Raw genomic sequence first — 10,933 nt, 5'->3', positions numbered from 1 at the left:
TATATATATATATATATATATATATATATATATATATATATATATATATATATATATTTTTTTTTTTTAATGTGACTGTGTAACTCTTTACTCTGTACCCTGGACTGCTATGGAAACATCATGCAATCAAAGCCTGGCTAAAAAGGTGATTTTCCCCAGAAGTCTGAACTGTGAGTGAGCAAGGCAAAGACAAATGAAGAATTCCAGGTTTGTCCACTGTGCCAGCATCTGGCTGGATGCAGGAGGACCACTGTTGGAGGCACCCTTAAGCAGACTGCTCCTGCAGATGATATGGTCCATATTCTGTTGCCTATCTTAGACCCTGAGCATTTTCTGAGCCTTGCTCTCCAGACTTCCAGCAATGCTATAAGCTAGCATATAAAACTCTAGCAAAGTGTATAATCAGCCTAAGTAAAGAGGAGGTGATTTCTGAATTAGGTTAGAAGATCTTCACCAGTGCACCAGGAGAGCACAAAATTGACTACTTCAGTAGAAATAAGAAAAGCAAATTGAGGTGCAAGGTATACGGGTTCCAGTTTTGGAATTTCTACTTAGTACCTGTGCAAAATCTTGCCAAGTAATACACATTCTTGTTGCATTCCTTCTACAGTAAAAATGAAAGCACTTGATTAATGATCTCTAAGGTACTTCCCATATCCAAGATTCTATAACTCTATGATTTTGGCATGAAGACAGTGAGCCAAAGACAGTGAATTCGAGGAAACATAAATGGATCAAGCCTTAAAAACAATTTAACCCAACTCACAAGTCAGCTCAGTCTCTCACTAAATGTAAGGTGCTTTTCATCCACTCAACCTGCCTATTAAAAGGTAGAATAAACTCTCTCTTGAGAGCTATTACAGATGTAAAGACTAAATAGTTTTCTATATACCATGTTAGATATTCAAATAAAATTTGTCATTCATATCACCAAAAAAAGAACAAAAAAGTGAAAACAGAAGCAGACTTACAAGAGACCCAGGTATTGGGTTTAGAAAACATAGTTCTTAAAAAAAAAACAGTAATACGTATGTTCCAAAGAATAAATGACAAGACAGAAATTCCACTAACCATAATCTTAAAAAAAAATTAACTATATTAATTAAATGGAATATCTAAAAGGAAAATAGAAATCTGTAATTGAAAGTAACTAAATAGACGGGTTTAGATGCAGATTTGACACAGCAGAAGAAAATGTTAGTGATGTGGCAAATAGATCAGTAGAAAATAAGCAGGATAAGGGTTGGAAAGAGGAAGGGGTGGAAAATATAACAAACATTTGGGACTAAACCACATTTAAATTGAGTCCCAGTAAGGAATATTGACAGAGAATAGGGAAGAAGCAATAGCTGAAAATTTCTCTCACAAAATAAGAATTTAAGAAGTACAAAAAAAACACAGAAAGGTGTTTTGTCGTTGCTGTTGTTGCTGTTTTGATTGTAAAACGGCTGACTTCCCACAACGAAGATAAAAAATTACACACACACACCACACACACACAGATATGAATTTCTTTAAAACGAAAATTTTTCATAAAACAGATGTAAGTATTTGTGCCAGTGTTCTGGAATCTTGATATTGTGTCCAGACTGTATGTTTTTTCCACAGTGTGGAATGGTACATATGAGGATTATTTAAGAAAATGAAAACTTGTTTTTAACTTGAAAAAAAAAAAGAGAATTTTGCTACACGGTGTTTATCTAAAGTATTTGAAAACTTATGTCCACAACAAACCTACACACAGATGTTTATAGAAAGAAGCTTTTTTTTTTTTTTTGCAGTACGCAGGCCTCTCACTGCTGCGGCCTCTCCCATTGCGGAGCACAGGCTCCGGATGCGCAGGCTCAGCGGCCATGGCTCACAGGCCCAGCCACTCCGCGGCATATGGGATCTTCCCGGACCGGGTCACAAACTCGCGTCCCCTGCATCGGCGGACGGACTCTCAACCACTGCACCACCAGGGAAGCTTTACTCATAATTGCCAAAACTTGGAAGCAACTGAGATATATTTCAGTGAATAAATGAATAAATGAATTGTGGTACAACCAACAATAGAATATTATACAGAACTGAAAATAAATGAGCTATCATGCCATGAAAAGACGTGGAGGAATCATATTTCTAAGTGAAGAAGCCAATTTGAAAAGGCTACATACTATATGATTCTCACTATATAACATTCTGGAAAAGGCAAAACTATGGAGACAGTAAAAAGGTAAGTGGTTGCCAGGAGCTAGGGGAGAGGTAGGGATGAACAGGTAGAGCACAAAGCATGTGTAGGGCAGTGAAACTATTCTGTAAGTTACTATAATGGTCGATACATGTCATTGTATATACTTTTTTATTGGGGTATAGTTGCTTTACAATGTTGTGTTAGTTTCTGCCATACAACGAAGTTAATCAGCTATACGTATACATATATACCCTCCCTCTTGGACTTCCCTCCCACCTGCTCCATCCCACCCATCTAGGTAACCACAGAGCACCAAGCTGAGCTCTCTGCGCTACACAGCAGGTTCCCACTAGCTATCTGTTTTACACATGGTAGTGTATATATGTCAGTCCCAAATTCCCAATTCATCCCACCCCACATTACTCCATGTCCACACATTCATTCTCTACATCTGCATCTCTGTTCCTGCCCTGCAAATAGGTTCACCTGTACCATTTTTCTAGATTGCACATATATGCGTTAATATACGATATTTGTTTTTCTCTTTCTGACTTACTTCACTCCTTATGACAGTCTCTAGGTCCATCCTCATCTCTACAAATGACCCAATTTCATTCCTTTTTATGGCTGAGTAATATTCCGTTTTATATATGTACCACAATTTTTTTATCCATCATCTGTCAATGGACATTTAGGTTGCTTCCATGTCCCGGCTATTGTAAATAGTGCTGCAATGAACACTGTGGTGCATGTGTCTTTTCAAACTATGGTTTTCTCAGGGTATATGCCCAGTAGTGGGATTGCTGGGTCATATGATAGTTCTATTTTTAGCTGTTTAGAGAACCTCCATACTGTTCTCCACAGGGCCGTATCAATTTACATTCCCACCAACAGTGCAAGAGTGTTCCCTTTTCTCCACACTCTCTCCAGCATTTATTGTTTATAGATTTTTTCATGACGGCCATTCTGACCTGTGTGAGGTCATACCTCACTGTAGTTTTGATCCGCATTTCTCTAATGATTAGTGATGTTGAGCATCTTTTCAGGTGCCTCTTGGCCATTTGTATGTTTACTTTGGTGAAATGTATATTTAGGTCTTCTGCCCATTTTTGCACTGGGTTGTTTATTTTTTTGATATTGAGCTGCATGAGCTGTTTTTATATTATGGAGATTAATCCTTTGTCAGTTGCTTCATTTGCAAATATTTTCCCCCATTCTGAGGGTTGTCTTTTCATCTTGTTTATGGCTTCCTTTGCTGTCCAAAGGCTTTTAAGTTTAATTAGGTCCCATTTGTTTATTTTTGTTTTTATTTTCATTACTCTAGGAGGTGGGTCAAAAAAGATCTTGCTGTGATTTATGTCAAAGAGTGTTCTTCTTATATTTTCCTCTAAGAGTTTTATAGTGTCTTACATTTAGGTCTTTAATCCATTTTGAGTTTATTTTTGTGTATGGTGTTCCAATGTCATTCTTTTACATGTAGCTGTCCAGTTTTCCCAGCACCACTTATTGAAGAGGCTGTCTTTTCTTCATTGTATATTCTTGCCTCCTTTGTCATAGATTAGGTGACCATATGTGTGTGGGTTTATCTCTGGGCTTTCTATCCTGTTCCATTGATCTATATTTCTGTTTTTATACCGGTACCATACTGCTTTTTTTTTGCTGTTGCATTTAGGATTTTATTCATGTTGTTCTTATTATAAGTGACAGGAAAGCCAGCTGAAAATTTCTTAAGCAAAAATGAAAACTTTTTGCTCCTGAAACTAACACAATATTGTAAGTCAACTTTCAAATTTTTTTTTTTAAAACAGGAAAACTGTCCCCTTAATTTAAAAGTGCAGGGGTTTCAGGCATGGCTGAATCCAGGGGCTCAAACAACATTAACACTGTGTTTCAACTCTGAGCTGATGCCACTGTAGGCCGGCTCTTCTAGTGCGATGGCTGTCAGCCCGTGTCCCCTGCATCGGCAGGCGGACTCTCAACCACTGCGCCACCAGGGAAGCCCTAATTTTTCTTCCTTATCTTTCATTGTTACTGTATAGGAATGCAAGAGATTTCTGTGCATTAATTTCATATCCTGCAACTTTACCAGATTCATTGATTAGCTCTAGTAGTTTTCTGTTGGCATCTTTAGCATTTTCTATGGGTAGTATCATGTCAGTGATACTGTCAAACAGTGACAGTTTTACTTCTTCTTTTCCAATTTGGATTCCTTTTATCTCTTTTTCTTCTCTGACTGCCATGGCTAGGACTTCCAAAACTATGTTGAATAACAGCAGCGAGAGTGGACATCCTTGTCTTTTCCTGATATTAGAGGACATGCTTTCAGTTTTTCACCATTGAGAATGATGTCTGCTGTGGGTCCGTCAATTATGGCATTTATTATGTTGAGGTAGGTTCCCTCTATGCCCACTTTCTGGATAGTTTTTATCATAAATGGGTGTTGGATTTTGTTAAAAGCTTTTTCTGCATCTACTGAGATGATCGTATGGTTTTTATTCTTTAATTTGTTAATATGGTGTATCACATTGATTGGTTTGTGTATATTGAAGAATCCTTGCATCCCTGGGTTAAATGCCACCTGATCATGGTGTATGATCCTTTTAATGTGTTGTTGGATTCTGTTTGCTAGTATTTTGTTGAGGACTTTTTAATCTATGTTCATCAGTGATATTGGTCTGTAATTTTTTTGTGTGTGATATCTTTGTCTGTTTTTTGTATCAGGGTAATCAGAGAAGAAATAAATGAAATAGAAATGAAAACAATAGCAGAGATCGATGAAACTAAAAGCTAGTTCTTTGAGAAGGTAAAGAAAACTGATAAATCTTTAGCTAGACTCATCAAGAAAAAAGGGAGAGGATTCAAATCAATAAAATTAGAAATGAAAAAGGAGAAATTACAACTGATACCACAGAAATACAAATGATCATAAGAGACTACTATAAGCAACTATACGCCAATAAAATGGACAACATGGAAGAAATGGACAAATTCTTAGAAAGGTGCAACCTTCCAAGACTGAACCAGGAAGAAATAGAAAATATAAAGAAACCAGTCACAAGTAATGAAATTGAAGCTGCAATTAAAAATCTTCCAACAAACAAAAGTCCAGGACCAGATGGCTTCACAGGCGAATTCTACCAAACATTTAGAGAAGAGGTAACACCCATCCTTCTCGAACTCTTCCAAAAAATTGCAGAGGAAGGAATACTTCCAAGCTCATTTTATGAGGCCACCATCGCCCTGGTACCAAAACCAGACAAAGGTGTGTATTTTTTTTAAAAAAGAGGATCTGATTTCTCAACAAAAACAATGAAATCCAGAAAACAACTGCATAGCATTTTAAAGTGCTGGAAAAAATTGCTAAGTTAGTAATCTTTCTCAAGAAACAGTATGTAGAATGATGGCAAAATAAAGGTGATTCTAGATGAATAAAAATCTGATATTATTTGTCACCAGCCAATCTACCCAAACAATTGCTTTAGGATCTCTTCAGGCACAAGCAAAATGACTCTAGGTAGAAACATGAAAAGGTAGGAAAAAATAAAAAGCAAAAATAAAAGGTTAACATGTGTATGAATATAACTGAACATTGACTACAAAAATGATAATAATGTCTCAAAAATGAAATAAAATATATGTGAGATTAATATCATGACTACAGGGCTTCCCTGGTGGCGCAGTGGTTGAGAGTCTGCCTGCCAATGCAGGGGACACGGGTTCGTGCCCCGGTCCAGGAAAATCCCACATGCCGCGGAGGGGCTGGGCCCGTGAGCCGTGGCCGCTGAGCCTGCGCGTCCGGAGCCTGTGCTCCTCATCGGGAGAGGCCACGACAGTGAGAGGCCCGCGTACCGCAAAAAAACAAACAAACAAAAAATCATGACTACAGTAAACAAAATACAGGAGAGGTGCAAATGGAGTTAAGTATTACAATTTCCTAGAATTATCTACAAAGTGGTAAAAGTACTATTTTATATTAGGACAAAATATGCCAAGGATACAAGTTGCAATGTTTAGGCTAACCCTTAAAAACAACAGTTAAATGATGTAAGCCTTACATGCTAATTGAGAAGAATAATGAAATAATAATGACAAATATAACCTCAATTAATTAATACAAACAAGACGAGAAAGATGAGAATGAGGGACATAATACATGTGAAACAAATAAAAAACGGAAAGATGGTAGATCAAAACCCAGTATATCAGTGACTTCACTGATAGTAAATGGACTATCACAATTAAGTGAAAATATTGTCAGACATGATTAAAAAGAAATGTTCCTTACAAGAGTCACACTTGACAGGTGACAGAAAGGTTAAAGTAAAATGACTAAAAAAATCAAAAAGGAAGTAAGAAATGTCAAAGAAGTGGAATCAGATCCACTCAAATGACAATGTCATTACTTTGTTGTCTTGGTGTCCTGAGATGGACTAGTCCTAAATTGGGGGAAGTAGAGGTAGGAACTTACATTCCTCATGGATGGGAAAGAACTTCTATTCCACTGTCCAGGAGAGCACTCTGCCTCTTATAAACTACAACTGGTCTTCATTTGTCTGGTTGGGCAAAGGAAAGAACTCACATTGCTCAGTCTCTGACTTTTCCAGTGACTCTGCAGGAAGCAGTTCTGCCAAAGATAGCGAGGGTGAAAATGGGGGAGAGCAGTGACTCAGAAGCACATTGTCCACTGGTCCAAGTCTCAGTCTCTAATTAGTTTCATTCTTGATGAAATCCATACATTGATCTCTATCTATCTGCTCCTCATGACTAATTTGTCTATCGGTTCAAAGCTCTAGAGTGATTAAAGAGGGAGATAAATGATTAATCTCCAACCTGCGCATAGTAAGTAGGTGTGAAAGTTCTCTGGGAATATGCACCTATTTTTAATTTTTATTTCAGTTCCACAAACATACACTCATGCACACAGTAAAACATGCCTGCTCCTTTATAAATGAAATAAGATTAAATTACTATCAAGAGCCACATTTATAGGAAAGAAAATAAATTGTAGGGCAGCCTGAGCAAGTTCATATCAACTCTGGTAGGGTCTGTTCCCTGCACCCGCTTGACATCCTTTAGGGAATTAGTCTAGGGAGGATCTGAGGTACGAACTGCATGAATCAATGTTAAGACTTGGTCAAGGCGCAGCCTCCAACTGATTAACTGCCAGCAATTAGTCTTTGATAATCCATACTAGTGAAAGATGAACAAATATACAAATCTAGTTTCAGAACATAGGAGGGCCAAGACTTTCTTGCTATATTCACCTTCTCATTTGGTCTGAGATTAAGCAAGAACATGGAAAATAGTTTCTAGAAAGGTTCCCAAATTTTGGCAAATAGACAAAGTTTTCTTTTACTTTTTGAAATAAAGTATACCTAATAGAAACCATTTATTATTTTATTAGTAGGAGCACTTCTGACATTCTTTCTCCTAGTTTCTTCATATTTTTTCCTATAATTGAGATTCTCATTGTTAAGTGAGTCTTTAGACTCTGCATGCCCTTCTTAATTATAGTTGCTCTTTCTTTTTAATGTTTGGCTTTTTAAAAATCTTATTACTTATTATTACCAATCACCCATATTTAATAATATAAACAAAAGTACCTTACACTTTTACTTTTTGATACCTTAGACTTAATGATATGCAATTGTTTGATATTCCTTTTTGCAGAGATGTGTCACTATTCTCAGAGCTATTCTGAACTAGCTTTCATCTTTTTAGCATTTAAATAATCTAAGTCCTATGTAGCTTGTTGTATTTTTCTTTATTATTTACTCTTTCTCCCACGTTAATATCATCCATTGAAATTTCTGCTTTTTTAAACTCCTGCTCTTTGTTTTAAAATATTCAAGTCAACCTTAGACTTCTTTATAACTCCCACACCCTAAGCATTGTTTTACATCTTACCTGAAAAAAACTTTAATAACCTTTGATTTTACAGCCTGCTTTGAAACTCTTAAAATTATAGAAGTACATGTGAGATAACATGAGCGGGAAAAGACCTAAGAAAAAAAATCTATTTTGAACCACACATTTCCAAGATCCTTATTTTATGAATAAGAAAACTGAACCACAGAGAACTGATGTGTCTGAGTCAAGTCACACAGACTTCAGTGTCTAAGGTTGTGATCAGAATTTGGGTGTCCTGCATATCAGGCTGATACTATTTTCATTATAACATGTTACTGCTCGTACTAGCCCACTGGTTGAACCCTTCTAAGAATACTGACAGTTTCTTACCAACTAACCATAATCAAAATTAAATTCATACCTCCATTAATCAGAATAATCTATAATGCAGCCTTATGGCATTATGTATAAATATGAGTGTACGAATGTTTACATGTATATATATGCCACACATATAATGCATACTACATATATAGTATGTATATATAGTATACATATGTGTATATAGTATGTATATATAACATATATAGTACATACTTTGTATGGTATATAGTATATACAGTATGTATATAGTAGATACAGTAGGTAGTAAATATAGTATATAGTAAATATGTATAAAGTATATAGTATTTACTATGTAGGAATTGGCCACAATGTCTTATTTTTGCTATCATTATCTACTTTTCCTTATCAAATATAAAGAAACAAAACAAATCCAAGTTTGCTACTTTTTTATGAATAAGGATCTTGTAGGTAATGAAGGTATCAATAAACATGAATTACCATGACACAGGTCCTTAAGTAGAGCAATCAGGCTGAATTTTTACTGATTCCAGGAGTGCAAACAAAAAGTTTGATAGTTACTCTCTTCCCCCATAAAAGGGATTTACTGTTCTTCTAAACATAAAACACAAGCAAAATTCCAGTTAATGGGCTTGTTCTTATTTGTTGATTCAATGTTATTTTTGACTGATGAAAAAAACAACAATCTGGGGCTTCCCTGGTGGCACAGTGGTTGAGAATCTGCCTGCTAATGCAGGGGACACGGGTTCGAGCCCTGGTCTGGGAGGATCCCACATGCCGTGGAGCAACTAGGCCCGTGAGCCACAACTACTGAGCCTGCGCATCTGGAGCCTGTGCTCTGCAACAAGAGAGGCCGCGATAGTGAGAGCCCTGTGCACCGCGATGAAGAGCGGCCCCCGCTTGCCACAACTAGAGAAAGCCCTTGCACAGAAACGAAGCCCCAACACAGCAAAAATAAATTAATTAATTAATAAACTCCTACCCCCAACATCTTCTAAAAAAAAAAACAACAACAACAATCTACTCTAACACTGGTTCTAATTTTAGAACCAAATGGTAAAAGATACAACTGAGCTAAAATTCAGTATGCTTGAACACAAACTATGAGCCAAAAGATGGTGAAAGATGAAGCTATATAAGCAGACAAGTACAAGAACGTGAAGCAATTATAAAGATTACGAATTTGACCCTGAGTAAAAATGTCAGATACCAAAGGATTTTATACCAGGAAGCAACAGCACCCCTTTTTTATCCTGTGAAAATTGAAATCTTTGCAGTTGATCTTTCTAACACAATTCTGATCATGACAGTCTTCTATTTAAAATCTTCAATGATTCCCCATCATTTGCAGCAACAATTTAATTTTTTTATTCATTCATTATCTCCCACCACTTTTTTTTTTTTTTGGCGGTAGGCAGGCCTCTCACTGTTGTGGCCTCTCCCGTTGCGGAGCACAGGCTCCGGACGCGCAGGCTCAGCGGCCACGGCTCACGGGCCCAGCCACTCCGCAGCATGTGGGATCCTCCCGGACCGGGGCACAAACCCGTGTCCCCTGCATCGGCAGGCAGACTCTCAACCACTGCGCCACCAGGGAAGCCCTCTCCCAACACTTTTGATTTAGACATTAAATCTAGACATTTTGAAATTCCACAAACAGAATACCTGTTTGCAGATCCATCACTAGGACCATGTGATTTCTTTAGTAGAATGTCCTGTCAACCTCATCCTTAATTCCTATTTCCTCTTACCTCCAGTCTTCAGCCCCAAATTCCCCCAAAACTTGTATTGGTAAATATAAATCTCCTCTTATCATCCTGGGCCAAAGATAACTGTACACATTTCCAACGTCAATCCCAAATATTTGGTCCCCCTTTCCTTTAGGATTCCTAAAACTTTGCATTTGAATCTCACAGCACTTATCTGACTGTATTATGCATTCACCCAGTTTTGGATTCTAACAGTAGCTGTGACTTATGCATCTTTGTAACCTTAGCATATCACATAGAGTTGGCATTTAACAAATGTTTGTTAAATAAAAGAAGGAATGAATGAATTTACTGTGAAGTAGAGAAAGACTGATGAAAACTAGAGAGATCTGTCTGGTTTATCAGATTAAAGTGTTTGAGAAAACTGAAGGAAGTGTGAATCTGAATAATATAAGAGATGTCAGAGACGGATACATCAATACCAATTCAGATGAAATTCTCTATTCCTAAGTAACGATTCTGTACTGGACCTTAATCTTGCTCAACCGGAGTTAAAAATGGGGACAGAGGCATGCAAGGGAAGTTCTCTAATATTTTAACAGAAGTTTCTTGTTTACTTCTCATTTAACTGTGAGTATTGCCTGATTAACAACATCGAAGTACATCTAAAACAACTTGGCAATTGCAAAATATTTCATGATACTACCAGACAACTGATTAAGGCAACTTGAATTCAGTGGAGATGAATTACACAGTGAGATCACTTAACTTGATGTATAATTTAAATTTTCACCATCTTGTCTATAATGTATGCACTTACTTCTTTTGAGCTTGTGAGGTA

This window comes from Lipotes vexillifer, unplaced genomic scaffold, assembly GCF_000442215.2.
Source record: "Lipotes vexillifer unplaced genomic scaffold, Lipotes_vexillifer_v1.1 scaffold100, whole genome shotgun sequence".
NCBI lineage: Eukaryota > Metazoa > Chordata > Mammalia > Artiodactyla > Lipotidae > Lipotes > Lipotes vexillifer.
The sequence above is the reverse complement of the archived record's forward strand: the minus strand, read 5'-3'. Positions refer to the sequence as shown.